The sequence below is a fragment of the Cygnus olor genome, chromosome 22 (genome assembly GCF_009769625.2).
Source record: "Cygnus olor isolate bCygOlo1 chromosome 22, bCygOlo1.pri.v2, whole genome shotgun sequence".
In the NCBI taxonomy this organism is placed as follows: domain Eukaryota; kingdom Metazoa; phylum Chordata; class Aves; order Anseriformes; family Anatidae; genus Cygnus; species Cygnus olor.
Genome location: NC_049190.1, coordinates 6,263,196 through 6,282,660, shown reverse-complemented (window position 1 = coordinate 6,282,660; position 19,465 = coordinate 6,263,196). Strand labels below are relative to the sequence as shown.

At 44.0% G+C, this 19,465-nt stretch overlaps 1 protein-coding gene and 1 long non-coding RNA gene across 14 annotated transcripts in view; one reads left to right on the top strand and one right to left on the bottom strand.

Annotated features, from left to right (window-relative positions):
• The window catches only part of ARHGAP32 (Rho GTPase activating protein 32), a 262,792-nt gene that overhangs the window by 169,346 nt on the left and 73,981 nt on the right, over positions 1–19,465 (bottom strand). Inside the window, exon 1 of one of the 13 annotated variants that reach the window (XM_040534601.1) lies at positions 13,438–13,578. The exons of the other annotated variants lie outside the window; for them this stretch is intronic. The gene's annotated coding sequence lies outside the window, so the exon portion shown is untranslated. Of the gene's footprint in view, positions 1–13,437; positions 13,579–19,465 lie in introns of those variants that run through there. 13 annotated transcript variants of the gene reach the window in all.
• LOC121058718 lies at positions 5,894–9,796 on the top strand. Its single transcript, XR_005814314.1, has 2 exons — positions 5,894–6,017; positions 9,137–9,796. It is a non-coding gene; the product is annotated as an uncharacterized LOC121058718 (long non-coding RNA).

Here is a 19,465-nt window from a genome sequence, read left to right as displayed (position 1 = left end):
ACCTGTGGGCAAAGGGGCAAGCCTGGGTAGGACAGCTCCCAGCTTAGCAAAAAGACATCTGAAGGTACAACAGGCGGCCTGCTTTGTCTCTGAAGGTCTTCCTAATTTACTCAGCAACCCTGAAACAACACGTGCACATACACAGATGCTGTGCTTCACTTGATGCCCCCAGGGCCCCGCACATGTTGTCACCCACACCCCCAGGGGCTGGCAAGGTGACCAAGGTGGAGGAGCCAGCCACGATGGCTCTCCCGGCAGGACCTTGGCATCCTCCCTTAGGGTGCACGTGTCAAATAGCTGGCCACTGCAGAGATGCTTTTTAACATCCATCGAGGCACAAGGTGAGATGTTGGGACAGGAGAAGCCAACGCCATACTATAAACCAAAACCTGTTACTGGCGTGGTTTTTTTCCTGAAAACAAAAGATACTTCTGTAGGCATACTGTAAGATCAACCCTAAACCATCTTCAGTAAATCTCTAAATTTCAAAGCAAAAAATAGCAAGAGAGGCTCAGCAGGCCCACCTTCCCTTCCTTCTGCTCTTCTGCCATCCTATTTCTTGGCAGCTTCGTTCACTGCTTCCTGGCTCACCCGCTTGTGTCTCATGTCCCAGCTCAGCAGCACCCACCTCAAGGCACTAGGTAAGAACAGAGACACGGACTTTGTGCTCTGGAAGGGACTGGAATGTGCACCTAAGAACTCTGTTGAATTGGGCTTTAATAATTTGCATTCAGGTTTTGCATAACTGGAATTTCTTTAAACACTGTATGAAAAGAGCAAGTTCTTGGGATGTTCAGCTTTTACCTGCTTTAAGCGACGGTCTTAGTTATTAAAAAGCTTTATAAAAATAATCACAGAATCCTCATGCTTTTGCATGCATATATTACTGAACAAACCCACTCTTTTCTTTGGCAACGCATAAAAGACATTGTTTTAGTAGGTGCTTGGCATTTTCTTTCAGAAGAACACAGAGATAGTTGACGAAAAAAATCCTTAAGAATAGCTTTCTCTTATCACTTTTGCCCAGTGTAAGAAAAGGAACTGGGAAATCACCAAGCTCTGGCTTGGCTTCCTTTTGTTCAATTCAGGAACAAATATAAAGATATTAAAGAAAACTGTCTCTAGGGAAAAGAAGAACTAACCTCTCATTTACAATTAATAAATCCCTAAAAGACATCCCCTCTCATGTCTTCTTCGCTTCCCAGCAAAAGCAGTCCCGATTTTTGTTAATCTTTAAATACCACAGCACCAATCAGTAATAAAACCCAGCTGCTTACAGGTAATCCAAATGCAGAAAAGTATACCCCAAGATTACAAACCATGACCTAAACCTAGATCCAAGGACACTTGCCTGGGCTGATCTCTCATTCATTTGTAGTGCAGTGGTAACGCAAAGCCATGGTAAATGTAATCCTTCCGAATACAAGCATCTATTAGAAAAGTGATGCTTTCAGTATGTGAAATTAGGAACAAGTGCAATCAACTAATCAGTTACAATTAGCCTTGCGTGCTATTAACATGACAACTGCTCATAACATGAAACAACAGTTAAAACTTGTCTAGTCAGCTGGCTGCTCAGCGGGGAAATCCTTTCCCTAACCAAGCATTCAGACGGAGCCGTCACCCACCTGGAGCTGCCTTTCCATCTAACCAGCAGTCTGCAAACCGATGGTGTGTGGCTGTTTTGTGCAGCACGCTTATGGCACGCTTGGTGCAAGAAGTCAGGGGAAAAATCATCCAGAGAAGACTTGCTAGTGAATACTCGCACGGAAAAGAATGGACGTGAACTCTGGGGCACCAGAACCTGATCAGCCAAACAATGAATGAAAGAGAAGCATAAGCAAATAACCGAGGAGCAGTTCCAGCTGTTCTGCCTTTAATGACTCGCCTTAACTGACTGGTGGCCCTGGCATGGTATTTACAGCACTACTTCTCCTACTGTCACTCCACGTCAACGGGATCAACAGCAAAAAAGAGGGAAATGCTCAGTCCTTTCCGTTTCTAGAGATCACTGCTAACATGCTGCAACATTATTATTTCTATTGGATTGTTCTTGACCAGCTAAATGGAATTAAATGGAGGCCTGCGACTACAATAAGCCATCAAGGGCAGATCTGGCCAGTTGGGGGTTATATAGGCGTAGTATGTGCAAAACCGTACTGTAATTATTTCTGCAGCAGCAGAGAGATGTGTATCATAAACAGGTCGTTCTGAAGCTAACACGAGTGGAAAAGAAAAGCTCCAACCAGAACAAATCTGCCTGGACCACCCATCTGCTACCTGCATTTCTGATGCATAAGAGGAGGAAACGCCGGTGGCAGCAGCGCAGTAAGATGGGAGTGCCAAGGGGACGCGGTACCTGCAGGCCATCAGATGAAAGTGCTGTAAGCATCAAAATGCCTCGCAGTCGTTCAGGGTACCCTTCCCACTCCTACCTTGTGCAGAGCCAACGTCAGCACCACAAACAGACCCAGGGTTGATGCAGCCTTTGATTATCAAAAAGCATTTCCTTTGCCTTTTTGGAATGATTTGCAATTGTTAAATATCTTTTTCAGTCAGGAAAAAAGACATGCAGGAAAGAGATCATTGATCTCCCTTGCCTGGAGTTCTCAAGGATACAGCTGCAACCACTACTACCCAATCATTTTTACCTTCAACACCCACATATGCAATTTTGGTACAAAAGCATTTGAGCTGGCACACGTCTGCTGTGAATGGAAACCCTGCTGCCAGGTTTCCTGCTGCCACGGAGATGAATAGAGAAAGAACAATTAGCCAAGGCTTCAGTCTAATTTAGATTTATTTTACTTTTTGGAGGAGAGACTGAGAGATGGTACATCATAAAACAAAACATTAACTCTAAAGGCTACTCAGAAGAGCATAAAGCTGAAATATCATGTTTAGCCTGTATTATGAAGACTTCTGATCATAAACACTATTGTCTTGTGCCCAGTGACCCCAATTATGCTCAGAGCTGTACTTGACTGTGCCGGGAGACTATAAAATGTCACAGCAAAGACTATCTACATCAAAGCAGACAAGAGGTGAGCAAAGAGAATACCTCCATTTTCCAAAAACCTACAGTGGCTGACAGCTCAAATAACTTGTCCAATATTTCAGAGGAAGACTGAGGCTAAAGCAGGAAATAACTTCAGTTTCGCAGCTCCTAGCCACAAAGCCCCTAAATATAAAACACCCTATCAGGCCCTGGGGGAAAATAATCAGGGCACAGGAAGAACACCCTCCTGAGCAGACTAGAGGATCACACGCTCTACCCTCATCCATTCCCTGCCATGTGATGCTCTAGCTTGGTGCAGAAGTGATTGAGAGCCTCCCCCAGCCCAGTCCCGCTCAGCAACAGATAATTAGGGCACTCTCTCAGGGAATTCAGTTGCAGAGGCTCAGGACGGTGTTGAAGTCTGCTGTTTCCCAACCGGCAGCTCTAACCACTAAGGTCTGATGCAACACCTCCGCCTCCCCATGCCCCATTACCTTCTTTCAAAAAGCAGAGGGAGCGAAAGCAATAACCCATGGAAAAGAAAGACTTAGTAGGATCACTAAACCCTGAAGCACTGGGCGGCAGATATCAGTATTATCAAAGCACCTATCTGGCACAGCTTCAAGACAGCACTTCTATCCAGCCATGAGGTTTCCACAACAGCCTAAGAAGTCGTGCAAGGGCTCTGCAAAAAGCAGCTCCCCATCGCTCCCAGCCGCCTGCTGCCATACCTGCCCCGTGCCAGCAGCAGTGCTCGCCCATCTCTACTGACACTGCCCTGGAGGAGAAATAAACGCATTTTGAAAAGAACTAGCTTTCCACTGGGCCAGCAGCAAAGTGCACAGCTACGAGAACTCTTGTTGGCCTAATAAAAGTGTCAGGGATGGAAATGGCTCAGCTAGCCACAGCACCATTTTGATTCATCTTCACTGGGATGTAGCTTCAGAAAGAGGGGATGAACGAGACCTTGACTCACTCCTCTCAAGAGACTTTGACCTCCTCCTGTCCTGTGAAGCCTGCATGGGCTTTTGCAGATCCCATCATGATGTGTATGTGCATCTCTTCACACTGAGTGAAGAGAATTTGGACATTTATCTTAGCTTTGCAAACACTGGAGCTGGGGACCTGAGTTGTCAGGGTGCTGCAATGCTTCGTCATGCAGCATCACCCTAAGGCCTTTGTGAATGCTAAAGCTCAGGAAAAAGAGCAGTTTGTTGGTTGTTGTAAGTAAAAAAAAAAAAAAAAAAAAAAAAAAAAAAAAAAAAAAAAAAAATGCACCTGAAACACTTTGGGGGAAAAAGAGGTCAAACTTCTGTCTTTTTTTTATTTGAAAAACAAACTATGAACAACAAAATATAAATGTTACAAAAACAAGCTGTGTCTATTAACAAGTGCATTTTAAAAGTGAAAAAACATCATCTGCGATTTTTCACCCTTAGAACAAAAAACTTTAGCCGTACCACTTTGTAATTCTGTGGGTTTAGGTAACCTCTTTAATTTTACATCAGGCAGGCCAAGAAAGTCCCTGAAATACCAACCCAATTTTAAAGGAATAAAGGAGGGGAGGAAGTGAACTACATATTTGTAGATGACCTAAGCCTGAAAAGACATTCAAAGAACAAAAAGAGTACCCTTTTCTAATGTGTTACAGGGATGAAAAATATGAAAGGCGTTAAAACTGCCTAAGCAGATGCCAGCAGTGGAATGTATGAAAAAGCAAAAGCAAACAAGGTTTTTTGTCCCCTCAGCTACAAGATAAAGTGTCTGCATTTGCATGCTGCCTCCGTGTAAGGCAGGGTCCTAAGGAATCTTTAAATGTTAACATTATCACAGGAAAAACAACTTACTGAGCACAGGTCACATTCTGCCATTAGGACATGCCTCACTCACCCCGATCACAGAGAGAAACCACGGGACCATCGGAAAGGGGTTCCGCTGCGCAGAAATGCTTGAAACGAGTGCAGTTACATTAAACGTAGGAGAAAAGAAGAAAGGTACGTGACAATCCGATTCAAGGCTCCAGGAAGCATGCCACACAAATGACTGTTGAGTTGTGCAATGACTCAGCAGGAAAAAAAAAAAAGAGAGAGAGAAAAAGAAAAAGGAAAGAACGAAAAACTACAGCAGCAGATTGGACAGTCTTTCCTATAAGAAATAGCATCTATCGTGGAAAACTAAGTAAATAAATTAATAGGAACAAGAAGAGCTCCCGCCTGGAATTCCACCTCGCTGCCTCCCTCCTCAGCCTCGCCCGCTGCACACCTGAGGCAGCCGGCAGGGATCGGGCTGCCCTTAACCCCTGCTGTGTCTCCGCCTCGGGAGGCCGGTACCGCGCCTCTACACAGGCTGCTTTGCTTTGTGAGCAGTACGGTAGGAAGCTAAAGCCTGGCAGTAAGTCAGAGAAGCATGAAGCTGAAAGGAGACGCGAGCCTGGGGAAGCTGGCACAACCCCAAAAGGAACTGGGGTGGTGCAAGACAGGAGATGGTCACCCCCTGCCCCGCGCCTGCCGAGCCAGCGAGGACGGACAGGACAGCCACGACACGATGCTTCTGCACCTCCTCGGTCGTCCTCCTGAGAAACTGGCATGAAATGTAAGCTCCCGTTCTACTTGCGTAACTTTACAGGACAGCTCTCCCGTGTCTGCTGAGGCTGAACAGCTCTCCCGTATCTCCCTGAAAGGGAGAGATTAAATGTTACCTGTTAAACACACATGGCACAGGCCAAGCAGACAGATGAGGCGAGTCAGGGTATGCAGATTGCGCTGCTCAGTTTGAACAGCCTTGCACTCATTCTCTCCTTTGCAAAGCTTTATGCAAATAGCTTTTCAAGAACATTTAATCCTCCACCCTCCTGAATTGCCACTGAAGCCTTCGTGTCCCTTCAGTTCGGAAGCTGCCTGCAGGAGACACTCCCGGCACTAAGTCCGGCAGCCTCGAGCCGCGCGCTGAAGGGCAGCGAAACTTGAGCAGGTGCTGCCACGCTTTGCAAGGCTGGGGTAGAAAAATGCAGACGGATCAGGTAACCCTAATTCCTTTCCACCATTCTTCACTTACAAACACAATCACTTGAAAAATACCATGAGCTTCCTTCTCCTCTGCCTTTAAATCTCTCCTGGCACAATTGCACCAGTGTCAATTCTATGTGGTATCTGTGCCATCATTTCGCTTGTGCATGGGGGTAATAAAAGATGGGAGGATACCAGCACCTTCTCTAAGCAACAGAATTTATCTGTATAGCTGTGCTGGCTAGGGCAGAGAACTGCAAAGTCAGAGGGGAGGTGGGGAGAGAAAAGGACTCAAGCAGATATCAGAACACAGCATGATTTTCTACATGCTTTCCTTTGCCATCATCATGCAACCCTTAGCATAAGGCGCTGTCCATTCCCACTGCTGGGAAAACTAATCCCTGCTGTCCTGGGACAAGGAAAGCTGGGGCTTTATGGCCAGCAGAAGAAAATACATGTGTTTGTGTAGATGAATAGCTGGCAAGATGGACTGTGAACCTTTGCATCAAAATAAATTACAGTTAAAAACAGGAAGTCGTAGTGAGGAACGCAGCGTCTGCAACACCCTGCTTACACCTGTGTCAACACTCACCCCTCCCTGGCACCTTGGGCAAAATTGTTACAATTTAAAGGGTTCGGAGGGGAGCTTAAAACACAGGGACAATCCTGCTGAAAATTACACTCAGACACTAAATCCACTTTCCAATCCTGTTTCAAAAGACCAAGAGGAATAAGATAAAGTTTTGCCCTGAAGTAATTTTTATACTTAAGCCACACAGCGCTTCACAGTTAACTCAATATCTTCCCGTAAAAAAGCTACATTTTGTTACCGTGCTTAAAAAAGTGTAAATAATGCACAAGAAGAATGTACCTGCTGGCTGAGCCAGCGAAGCCTGGAATAAGACCCAGGAGTCCCGGCTGCCTTCTTTCCTTCCCACAGAAGGTGAGCCTGGACAAACTTCTATCCCCATGCTGACAAACCCAATGCCCACAGATGGCCCCAAAACACAGAAGCACATCGTTTCTCCTTCCCAGGCACTGCCCACACACTCAGGTTGATGGGGAAGAAGTTACGGGACAGAGATAACTGGTAGGCTTCTGCCTTACAGGTTACACAGCACACAGCGTGTTAATTTTAAGGTGACATTCATTACAATTCCTGTTGAATCACAGAAGCTGGAATATTTCACCATAACCTTTAATTGTCCTGACTCATGCTGTCAGTAATAAAATGCCCTCTTGGGAAAATAAATAGACAAAGCCTTAACTGATTCAGTGAAGTACCTTCCAGTGAAAGTACACTGTCTGATTATTTTAAGACATTAAAATGGGCTGCAGGTGCAACATGTTAACCTAAATGGACAGGTGATGAACAGATATATAGCTTTTCCTGTTGGACAGAAGAAAAAAAAAAAAAGCATGAGTTAGCTTTTGAAAGCATTTGTCTCAAGCACTCAAGGGTAGTCTGGAATATGAAAACATTTCCATTACCTTGGCACTTGTGCAAAAAGGCAGGACAATGAAGTGACCAGGCTATTATCCTTCACAAAGAAATTAGATATTGTTGAAACCAGTGCACATTCATTTTAGTGCCCAGGAAAAATGACAGTCAACAGCGCTCTTCAGACTTCCCCCCACTTCTCTTAGGAATCTTGATGGTTTTAGAACCAAAACACTGAAAGGAGACTTTTTAGCGTGTAATGAGTAACTCAGCAAAAAGGAAAGGCTTGAAGACAGCAGGTTTGAAAAAAAAAAAAAAAAAAGGTAAGAATATATTGGACAAAGCAATAAATGTAAGATGGCACACAACTTCCAGGGCAGAGAGCAGCCCCCCGTAGGGAAGGTGCCTGCTCCATGGCACTCTGAGAAGATGCTCGTCCTGTCAGCAGGCCGCAGGCCGAGGAGAGCCCCAGTGCTGCGAGACATGACCCTGACCGTCACTAAACCTCCTTATCAGAGAGGAGGAACACGCTTAGAGAGGAGAGGGGGAAAGATGACGGGTCTAATGTAAGGAGAGCGAGGAGATAACACCAGAGGCAGAGAGCAGGCTGCGGCCTGGCAGGCAGCCCCTTGCAGCAGGGCTGCAGAACAGGCACACAGGGTCACAGACCCGAAGCCCTGCACGGCACAAGGAGCACACAGCAGCGCCTCTGCCCGGCTGCCTCTGGTCTAGGTCCTGTTTTCACGACAACTTTGGTAACGAATCGCCTGGCCTGCACTGCAAGCAAATTGGAACTAGGCTTCTGAGTCATGTTTTCAAGTGGGATGTGGGCATGGGATTTCCAATGGCCATTTTTATGCTTTACAAATCTTCCTGTCTGATACGGGAGCTGGAACTCTCCCCTCGTGCCAGAGCTCACCCCTGGGCCAGGCTCCTTTCCTGCTCTCCCCTGGATGGGGCCAGTGGAGTCCCAGGGCTGTGGCCGCATTACCGGCACCTTCCCGGGGTCCCAGTACAGCCCCCCAGAGCTCCTCACATCTCTGGGGCTGCCTCCTTCCCAGGCACGAAGGGGCTCACCTCAACCTTGAGGTGAGACCTTTGAGGGTCTTCTCAAACTTGGTCCTGAATATTTTTTTTTAATATTCTGTCCTTGTTTGAAAATACGTTTGAGATTGCTGTGCTACCCAAGTTCTTCCTTACGTCAAACAGAACATAAAAGAAGACTCAGTTGCTCTGTTCTTTTCCCTGAAATACATCAAATTAATCAGGTAATTAGTCAAAGATTTTTAAATTTAACGTAAGATTCGTAAATGTGCTTTGCAAGGAAACTCTTGGCACTCATTTCTATGAATTTCCCAAGATCCTCATAATTAACTATAAATGTTTTTCAAGCAAAATCTAAATGATCACTAAACTATATTAGCATCCTCTTCCAGTTTGTTATGCTTAATTTTTCATGTAGTAAATGAACAGGCAATACCTTTCTGCCCTGCTGCCTCCTCATTATGTTTTGGAAAATGTGCAGAAAGAAACAGTTAGTAAAAAAAGATTACAAAATTTTCTATTATTGGAAAGAGATTGATATCATTTTGTATTCCCATTACATAATTATGCCTTTCAACAAAATCTTTATTGTAAATGCAGCAGTAATTAAATATATTCTCTGAAAATGACCTCATTTTGTTTTCCCAGCACAGGCAAACATTGGTAGCACATTAGAAAAGACAGATTTCCTACCAACAAAACACGTTTGCACCTGAAGCCTTCTGCTAGACCACACTAATGCCAGGACAACTCTTTCCATGTCATCAATCGCCGCAGACATTTGCACATAAAGCAATGTTGAACCAACCCCTTGCTCAGGATTCAGTGTTATTTTCTACCAGCATGCTGCCATACACCTGCTATTGTACTGATAGCTGGTCAGGTTCAATTAATTTCTTTTAACCCACTCAGAAGTGCCTCTGTAGGTAATGAAAAGTATCATTAAGCTCTTAAGTTTGTAATAATAGCAAAATGTGTCATTTGATGTGCACGTTTCCTTTCTGTTTTATCTGGGCTGTACCTAGCGTCAGCAAACATCCAACATTAATGGGTGTTGTTTCTCTGATCAGCTAACTTAAAGAGTGTTAGGAGGGCTGGGAAAGGGGAATGCTTGGGCCAGGTTTGGGAAAGTAGCTTTGAGAGACAAGGCTCGATATCAGTAAGCATATGAATAACATATTTATGGAATCAGCAAAAGCAGGTGTATTCAATCTAATCAGAAGTTCAATCTATATGTATGCTAATGCACCACATATTAAATTCATTGGCTTTACTTCCTTTGAATTACTAATAAATACTTTTCCAAAGTATTTTATTACAGTTTTTATGAAATGCATATGCAAAAGCAAAGTCATTATCAAGAGTGGGCACATAACAAGGAAGAAGTACCTGTAGTTTCTATTTCCATATTTTCCCTCTTTAAACAGCATTGAAGATGATGAAAGTTATTTCCAAAACCTGTATTTCTTGTTCGCTGCACGCATGACTGTACTCCCTACTGATCAGCATTTCCGCAAGCTGATGAGTGATAACAAAACACCTTTAAAACCCTAAACAAAGCCAGTTCTCTGAGCACGCAACTGCCAGCAATCTCAGCGCTCTGGCTCAAGCTCCCCATGCGTGACCGAAGGGTCTGCAGCACCAGCTGAGAGTTCAGCAGCACTCCGCAAAGCGGCACCATCAACTGGTCGCGCTCATCGCCGATGGGGTGCACGGCGCTCACGCCGTCCCCTGCTCTGGAGTTTGCAGCACAGTGACCCCGCTGGTGCCTTTTTCCTCTCCTGCACTCGCACTCCTCCCCCTGGTGCAGTTAGCCATGTGCAAAGCACGGCGTTATTGCAACCTATCGCCCTTCATCAACACGACAGGGCCTAAATAAATCTATTCTCCAGAAAGTCACATCTGGTGCATTAACCTGGGGCCCCCTGAGTACCTCGCAGCTCAGAGCCAGTAATATTTAGTAACTAGCCTGTTTTCTTCAACTTCTGGACTCATTTTAAAAAAACACGTACTGGAACACTGTGTATCCTGCAGTCAGTCCTGCTGCGTGCTGCTTTCAGCAAATACCATTGTCTGACACAGGTCTCAGTGTGTTTAAATGGGCAGGCTGAGACATTAGTACCTGTGAGAATGAAATGTTTGTTTTCTCTTTTAAGCCAAATAGCCGAGTGACAACCAGATTTTTCTAGTAGGTAACACCAGGTAAGTTGCCCAGAGATGCATTGTCCACAAAACTCCACGCAATACCACATTGTACAGTCCATCTATAATTGCACAAGTACTTTCTTTCAATAAATAGTCTGAAGTTCTTTTGTAGGAGTCTTTCCATTTCTGGACATCTAGACTCCCTAGTAATATATTTTTTTTCCTTAGGAGGCACCAAGAAAACTTTGCATATGCACAAGAGAGAAAAGGCCAAAAAGAAAATTACCTTCTGTTCTTTCATGAGCCACTGGGGATTTTATCATAAATTTTCCCTATGGAGAGGTACATCTAGATTCAGAAAGAGGCCAGGTACTAATTAAAAAGCCCACGTGGGCATCACCTGCTGTTTAACACCATTTTAATGTATCAGTGGCTGTGTGCTCCCACTGCCGTATCCTATGTTGGCATATTGCTAGCTGTAACCAGATACAAAGGCTCATTTGCCAAGTCTCACATCAGTGAGATCAACACCTCGTCTTCCCCTTGCTGCTATGGAGCTGGAGCTCAAGAAATGTAAAACATACTCTGAAATCAAAGTGGTATTTCATGGCACTTCAGCACGATATACAAAAATGATTAAAAAAATAAAAACATTGCTGTAATTTCCCTGTGGGAGATAACGAACAACCCTCCGGGGCAGACAGCGTTACCTGGGTGCTCTCCACGTGGCCAAGGCTCCACCATGCCCCAGAAAGAAGAGAAGCTGGAGCTCGCTGCTTACTTGGCCCTGCCTGCCGGTACAGCCCTGCACAGGGCTGCAGGTGCTGCCGCTGCGCGACACAATTCTACATGGAGCTGTACCTCAAATCCCTTTCAGAGGAAACAGAAAGCGTGTGCGTATTTATACACATGCATCCAGAAAAAATACCTTGCCTGGTGTTTTTCAAGGAGCTGACGAGAAACATGGAAATAGTTTTGTCGGCAGACCAACCATTAGGACTTGCATGACCTGCATAAATACCACTGGACCTGTATTATAATAACATCAGAATATAAAAATGAGCAAGACAGTAGTAAAATTTCTTGTTAATTCAGTGCAAGTCTCTCAACATTCTGTATTTTCAAAGTTCCAGTCATGGAGTCAAACAGTTAAGAAATATTTTCTGCTTTCACTCTAATTAGGAAATCATCTTGCAGAGGGAAGCTGAACATGACCCATCTTGCACTTAAAAACTTAAACTGGAGGGCAAATTTAAAAAAAATAAAATCAAAGTGCACCTTAAAAGGCATACTTTTAAAAGTCAACCTTGTGATTTTTCAGCAACTTGACTGCTGCTTTTTAAATGCTTGAGGGGTCAGTGGTACTAAGGATAAGAAGTCACTCGAGTAGATCAGCATTTCTTTAAATGAGCCTTTCAGTCTCTGCTGTGACTGCGTATACGCAGACCAATTTAGGCAGAGATTCCCAGAAGACATTTGTCCTTTCAGTCGGTGGTCTTCTCCACATTACAGAGCTTTCACCACTACATCTCCACCCATGCAATTATGTCAGCAGAGCCTCCCTGCTAGGCACACACACCTTGCCACAAACAGAACTATTTGCCTGAGCAATCTTCCTGGAGGGGAGAGTCGGACATCAGCTGTAGTAGCAGGACCGAAGTACCCGATGCCCACAAGTTCTCACCTCTGCTGGTGAGCAGAGGGAGCATCTCCAAAGTAGACATGGTGAAATTAAGGTAAGAGGTCTGATTTTGCTCTGAAGTAGATGAGAAACCCTTGAATGCTTCAATAATTATGCTACAGGAAAAGCCTGCAGGCGGTTACATCTTGGACTGCTGTACTAATTTGCAGAGTACATGCCAACAGCCACTTTTGTGCTGTATCTCAGCTGACCCTATACAAGGAGACTGACCACTGCATCAGCCAGAGGACACCCTTTTTCTTTTTTATATGTATTAGTTTTTGCATGTTCCCAGCTGACACAGCAGTGCTATAAAAACTTGTGCAAAACCGGCCAATGCATGACTGCTACAGAGGATCTTTAGAGAACTCTCATTTTGAATTAACTGCTTCCATCAGAGTACATGACAAAATTTTACCTGAAATCATCAACAGGAAGGTAAACTGTAGAGAAGACATTAGCACCTATTAGGTCGATGCTGCTGGAAAACAAACAAACCAAAAATAAAAACAAGAAAGCCCCCTCCAAGTTATGCAGGTACACATCAACTGACTTCCCCCCTAACTGTCGCAGAAAACAACGAACGGGAATACTCAGCACCTTTCGTATAATACAGGCCAGCACTAGGACAAGGTATTATCATATAATGGAGGAGATGAATGGCTAGAGGAAGCTATTAGGGAGTATAGGATTAAATAAATGGAGAAATCCTTCTGGGAGCCCTGGTAGTTTTACTCTGATCTCCCTAAATTAAGTGTTATACTCACGGTGCTGAAAGCGCAGTGCTACAAGTCAGCACCGGGCCAGACCCTACAGAAGGGCGCTGCACCCGAGCTCACCGCGTGCCTTGGGCAGCCTCCAGCACAGGCAGAAGAAACGTGGCATCAACAGGCAGAGGAGAAGACAAAATCCTCTGTGTGTGACAACAGTGAGATGTTTTAACCAAACAAATGTCAAAAATCTATTGCAAACTTATAAAATGTCAGTCAGTCTTTCCCATTAGGACACCAAACAAGTACATAAAAAAAGGTTTCTGTACTATTTCCAGTTATAAGCTTGTTTTCCACTCCCTTAAGAGAGAGAACAGGAAGGAAGAAGTGTAACATATGCAAGCATGTATTACCTTTTTCACTCTGCTCTTGTGTGTACACATGGTTGTAATAATATTGCTGTCTCCCAAAGGTGCTGAATGCTCCACACAGCTGCATGACAGCTTTCAGACAGGCCTTCTCTTTCACACAACTTCATCTCATTCATCAATGTAACAGGTACTCTTAGAAGAGTCAGATGTGATAGTTAAGCAGTTGTGAAGGAAGAAAAATAGAAAATACATGATTATTTATCCCACGGCATCACAGGTAATTTTCTCCTTCTGCTTTAACCTGTGATGGCAGCCCACTAGCACGATTTGCCAGGATGTTAAATGTATCAATCCTGGTGTACATAGAGCCAAAGTTACAATGGATTCAGACTGCTTCAACAAACTGAACACAAAAGGAAACCATGCCATGGTAATTTACAAGGTATGAAGAAGTCAAATACATATATATATATATATAAACATATATATATATATAGCTTATCAGCTTTAGCTTTTTTCTCTTCTAATGTTTTCCAGAAATTTAACATGACAACTATGATATGTTAGCACCCAAATATATCAAGCTTTTTTAACATCTTTACTACTGATCAAAGAGGCAGAAAGCACTGAAAATGCCTAGAGGGAGGTTTCTGCACCATGCACTGGCATCACGTGCTTACAGCATTGTTGTCGATGATGAAGTGTGCATTTACATAGCACTTTTCAGTAATGTCACACGTGTCACTAAACCTATCACCGCAGAATCCAGAGAGAAAATTCATAGCAAAACAACTAAGTGATATCAAATTCTCTCCGAGGATTGTACTCCAGACACTGTGAGTCATTTTGGAGAGCAGCAGACTGCTGACGGAGCACAGACTTAAATGGTAGTAGAGCCACCGATAATCTGTGGAACAACCAGACACCTACAGGAATACTTGCCTTTTTTTTTTTTTTGGCCCTGGATTAACCCAGCGGGGCTTTTTGAACCCACACAAATTCCACCTTCAACATACCTAGTCTGAAAGACTTGCATATGGAGATGTGGTGGGGCTTTCCTCCACCTCTGCAATCAAGTCTTCACCCATACTTTTCTGCCTGCAAACGAACTGATCAGCATTCTCCAACGTTATGTGCTTTGACAGGGCTCACCATTAGGTGCCAGATTTAAGGAGCAGCTGCATTCCAGCTGGCGTAGCTACACATGCTCTTCCTTGTACAGGGAGCAGCCAAGAAGGTTCAAGCAATTCCAGACCTACTCTTTCTGGTGGTTTTCTTGGCTGTTTTCTGAGCAAATGCGGTCAAGTGTACATTCCATTGTTGACTGACAGCACGTTGACTCATCTGAAAACAATTTAGAGGATTTATAACGATCTTTGCTCTGACATTTCCTCAGTAAAAAGAAATAAGGAAAATCAAAATCAATAAACTGAATTCAATGCCCCTTAAAGGAAAAACTATCATCACACAATCTTATGGCCACGAAGCTCGTATTTACCTTTGCTATATCATACCAGCATTTCTGACCTGAGCATCTAACTGAGGAACTACTCCTCAGGGGGCCTAAGGGTCTCTTCTCCTGAAGTGCATAAGCACCAAAGCAAAGCCCGGTATTCACTGCTTGTGTGGCTCTGCAGACCGAACAAACACTACAGCTCTTGTTAAGGACAGTTGCAATAGCAGCAAAGTACCTCCAACACTGACAGCTACAGCTGGACAAGAGAGTAGAACAATGAATAAAAGTAGTTTCACCGCTTAAATGTGAAAATTCACACGTATAGGTATCTAGAATTTATATTTTAAATAAGCAAAGAGGTAATCCTGGGCTTAAAAAACAATAAAGGGGTTGGAAAAGGTCAGCACGAACAGGTCCAATACAGAACAGAACATTGTATTCAGGGGCTGTCTGCATCTGGAATTATTTGTGCGCAGCTGTTCCTGAAAAGTTCCATGTGTGATCAAGCCTTGGAAGGGGGAGAGTATTCAAAATCAGAGACACTTGGTAGAGTAAATATTTTTAAAGGATTCTGATGTTTGTTAACATACACTGACGCATGAAGAAAAGAGGAATTATTCTGACAAGTAAGCACAGTCCTTCACAAGCCAACAGCAACATCTTCACAATCCTCACCAAGCTAACTTCTGCTCAAGAATTGGAGAGGAGCCATTTTTGCCAAGTGCACAGACACCGCTGGGAAACTGGGGAAGCTAATTAAAAATCAGAACGCACCTTACAGAGAAGAGGCTGGAAGTTATGGATGTGCAAAGAAGAGGCTGGTGGAGATCTCCATGAAATATATATTGCAGCTGTTAGCATCTCAACGATACTGAAGATGGGATAAAAGCATCTCAACGATACTGAAGACGGGATAAAAAACCACAACAGTGCTTCAAAACCAATACTGACCTTTTTTCCCCCTTTTTTCTTAATAATACACAGTTCACTCTCATTTTGGTTTTGCTTTTAAGAAAAAGCTTCTAATTTTGCACTCAATCAATCAATCCGGGATGTTTTTATAAGCAGGGGGAAACGTAATTTAGGCATCAATCTGCTTCCATAAATCAGGCTGCAGGCACCTGTCAAACTATAGGCTTATTGCCTCTTAGCCTGAAGCAGGCGCAGACAGCGAGGGCAAGGAGGTAAGCGGCAAGTGTTTTGGGACACCACGCATATGCACCATTGCTAACTGGTAGCAAAAGGGAAGAAATTGATATTTCTAACACGGGCTTTCCCCCCCAGGAGCTCCGCTCGTGGTGCTGCGAGCTGTCGCAGCAGCTCTTCCCGCAGCAGAATCGTCTCCCTCTGAAACTTGCTTTCCTCTTCAGAGCATCAGCGCCGGGGTGCAGGGTGGAGATGTTTGTCTCTTCTTTCCAATAATGAACTCCCTGGCTGGCAGCCTCAGCATCTTTTCTCTGTTTCTTAAATCATGCTGGCTACGAGAATACAGCCTGAAGCTTAGCTACTCCATTTTCCCAGCAACCAAATCTTCATCTTACATAAAGAGTAACTCTTTGCTTTGCCAGCGCAGCCCCCACACAAGAGCAGCAGAGCTCTGACACTTTCACAGCTTCCCATGGGGATTTAAGCATCAGATATGGAGCGATCCGAGGCTTGTTAATCTCATTATGTTGTTCCTGCAAAAAGCTATGAGCAACCATGGCAGTATTAGACAAATTAGTTTGTAGACAAAAAAAAAAAAAAAAAAAAAAAAGCCAACACAGTTCTGGTTAACCTTCTGGGCATGAATTTAATAGCTCTCTGCAACCACAAACACTAGAATTTAAGAAAAACACTCTTCTGAAAGTGATATCTTGCACTGGCCTTGTTCAACCATTAACAGGGAATGGAGAGTTTCAGTCTATGACAGTCTAAGTATTTTCATGTGTGCTCATGAGCAGATCCCCTGGTAGTGTAAGAAGCTGGGAAAGTCGCCTTTTAAAGGGAAGCTGTCAACACTGTGCATCAGATGAAACTGTGCAAAATTAAGAAATCACTACCATTTCTTCCTCTTTTTTTTTTTTTTTTCCCAATCTGTGCTTTATTTGTTTTCTCCTAGTGTCCTAGTGTCCTAGTGTACTAGATGAGATCAACTTAACTTCAGAAAATTCTTCAAATGGCTCCTGTGCTGTGGATGTTCCCCCAGACTGACGCTACCAGAAGCTGGTTTTGTACCAGAAGCTGGCTTTGAAGAAGGCTTTGCTTATGCAGAAGCTTGTTGAATGCAGGCTTCTGAGGCTGGGACAGCCACGGGCTTGCTTGCATTTTCAAAGAAGAACATTTGTGTATCACACACCTGAACAAATGTGTTAGGCCACATGCCCAAAGTTGAAACTCTTATCTCAAGCTTTGCAAGGGGCTTGCTATGTGTTTCATGCCATACAAACATCTGGCCTTATTGCTATATCGCTAATGGAAAACATTAAGATGTTGAGTCAAGGGCCCTCTTCCCATCACTCCAAATTATGAGATTTGCTCAGAAACCATGGAAAAAATGAAATTAAGTAGCTTATTGCTTTTTTAATTTACCTTCCGACTCTTGATTTCATGGCACATATTGATATGGATCTCACATCTTGCATCAAAAATCTTTACTTAAAAAAAAAAATCATATTCACTGTAGGAATATGCATTTTTTTTGGGGGGGTGAAGAATTAGAAAAAGGCATGACAAACATTGGTCCTGCCCACTTCCACTCCCAAACCAGCTTTCAGCACAGTGACACTACACAATGTATGACTGCAGCTTGTTCATTTACACGTTACGTTTGTCTAATACAGCAAGTAAGCTATTCCATTAAAACATTAGTACAAGAAAACATACAGAGATGAAAAAAAGATTCAAAAGCTTTGGATATTTTGGAAAAAAAAGCGTAATGTTATGGTTCAGTTTTAAGAAGGACAAAACCTTCTGAAATACACAAATGAAGAACTGTGGCCAGAAATTAAAGCATATTTGCATGGTTAAAGCACTCCTTTAGGGCTGAAATCTCATCTGCTACATTCCAATCCTGAACAACGTTTGGAGCACTAATTTATAAACCCTGGGGAAAAAATGTTGAGAAATCCTTGACTACTCAATGGCACTGTGAATAGCAAAATTGCTATATAATACATAATGAAAACACGCATTGCTGGAGTTCATTAGTTTGACACATTTGGTTACAGCAACAAGCTGCACCCAGAGACTCAGTTCAAGTGGAGAGTCATAAAAACAGAACTGCCCCCTCTAAGAGCAGTTAAATCCCATCAGGACTACACACTGCATTAAATTCATTTGCAGAGAAAGCAAACCATTCCCACCGCCTGTGTATCAGCTCAGTGTCCAGCGAAGCTGACATCTTATTTCAGCAAAAGCAATAGGATGCTTGTGATCACCCAGTTAAAATTGCCCCTGGCTTGAACTGTCTGAATTAAAAACCAAAGAGCTGTGTTAAACTCTTGACATGCTAATGTAACACGGGCTTTCTAGTCTTTACCATTATGAGAAGTGTCAGGTTAAAAGTCCTTCCCCACGTCTGATTAACCAGAGATTTCAGACCTCCCAAAGAAGCTTTCAGATGAACCTAGAGTAACTGTAAATATGTAATCCACCAAGCAGTAATGCACTGTCATCTTCTGGATGCTTCAGAGGTTTATTCAGCCATGGAACTTACTGAAAGGGAATGAAAGGCTAGGCAACCCTTCATAAACTGCAGTGGAAGCCATGAGGATAATCTAACGCAGATGAGCCAGCACAGACACACTGTTCCTGGCCGGGAAGTTGAGCGGAGGTCAGGCCTGGCTCTGCCGATCGCTGTGCTGCCGTTACAGCCTCCTCCTGTAACCGAGCGTGGTCTTTGCCACCACCGAGCATCTCTGATCGGACACGGGTTCCCACGGCTTTGAAAGGGAGCTGTGCCAGGTCTTTTGGTAAGCGTTGCACTGCTACTGCTGCGTTATGCAAGGGGGGGAAGAAAACCGGATTAGATTTGGGGTTCCGTAAGAAAAGGCAGCAGAGCTACAAACTGGAATCAGATCACCTCCGAGGTGTCTCCAGAGGTGCTGGGATAACACATTTTGCATTCAGTTTCAGAAAGCACAAACTGAAGGAAGAAGCATGGGGCACAAGAGAAGCCAGAACATAAGCAAGACCCTTCAGAGCAAGGGTGCCAAGCTCAAGTTCCTCCTCCTGCCATCCTCGCTCTGACTCACGCTCTGATGGTCCTCACCATCAGGCCAGAGCAAAAGAGCAGCCACGAGCCACCCACACGTGTGAGCGCAGAGGTTATATTGGCATTTGCTTTGGGGACACACACTTCAAACACATTTGCAAGCTCTTCCCTGTGAACAGTACGCAGGAAGCTCTTTCCACAACCAAGGAGCACAAGGAGCTAACAGCAGCATGTGCCCGTGCGAAGAAACCCGATGAAACCAAGGAGTTGCCTACTCCACCTCGCAGCCCTTGCTGCTGCAGCCAGTTCCTGTTCCCGAGGTACAGCAAGTTTGGAGACGCACGCATCCCAAGGCGTACATCGGACACCACATCTGCCTTGCTTCTTTTTCAATGCACTCGTGGTGAAACCTGCCCTGT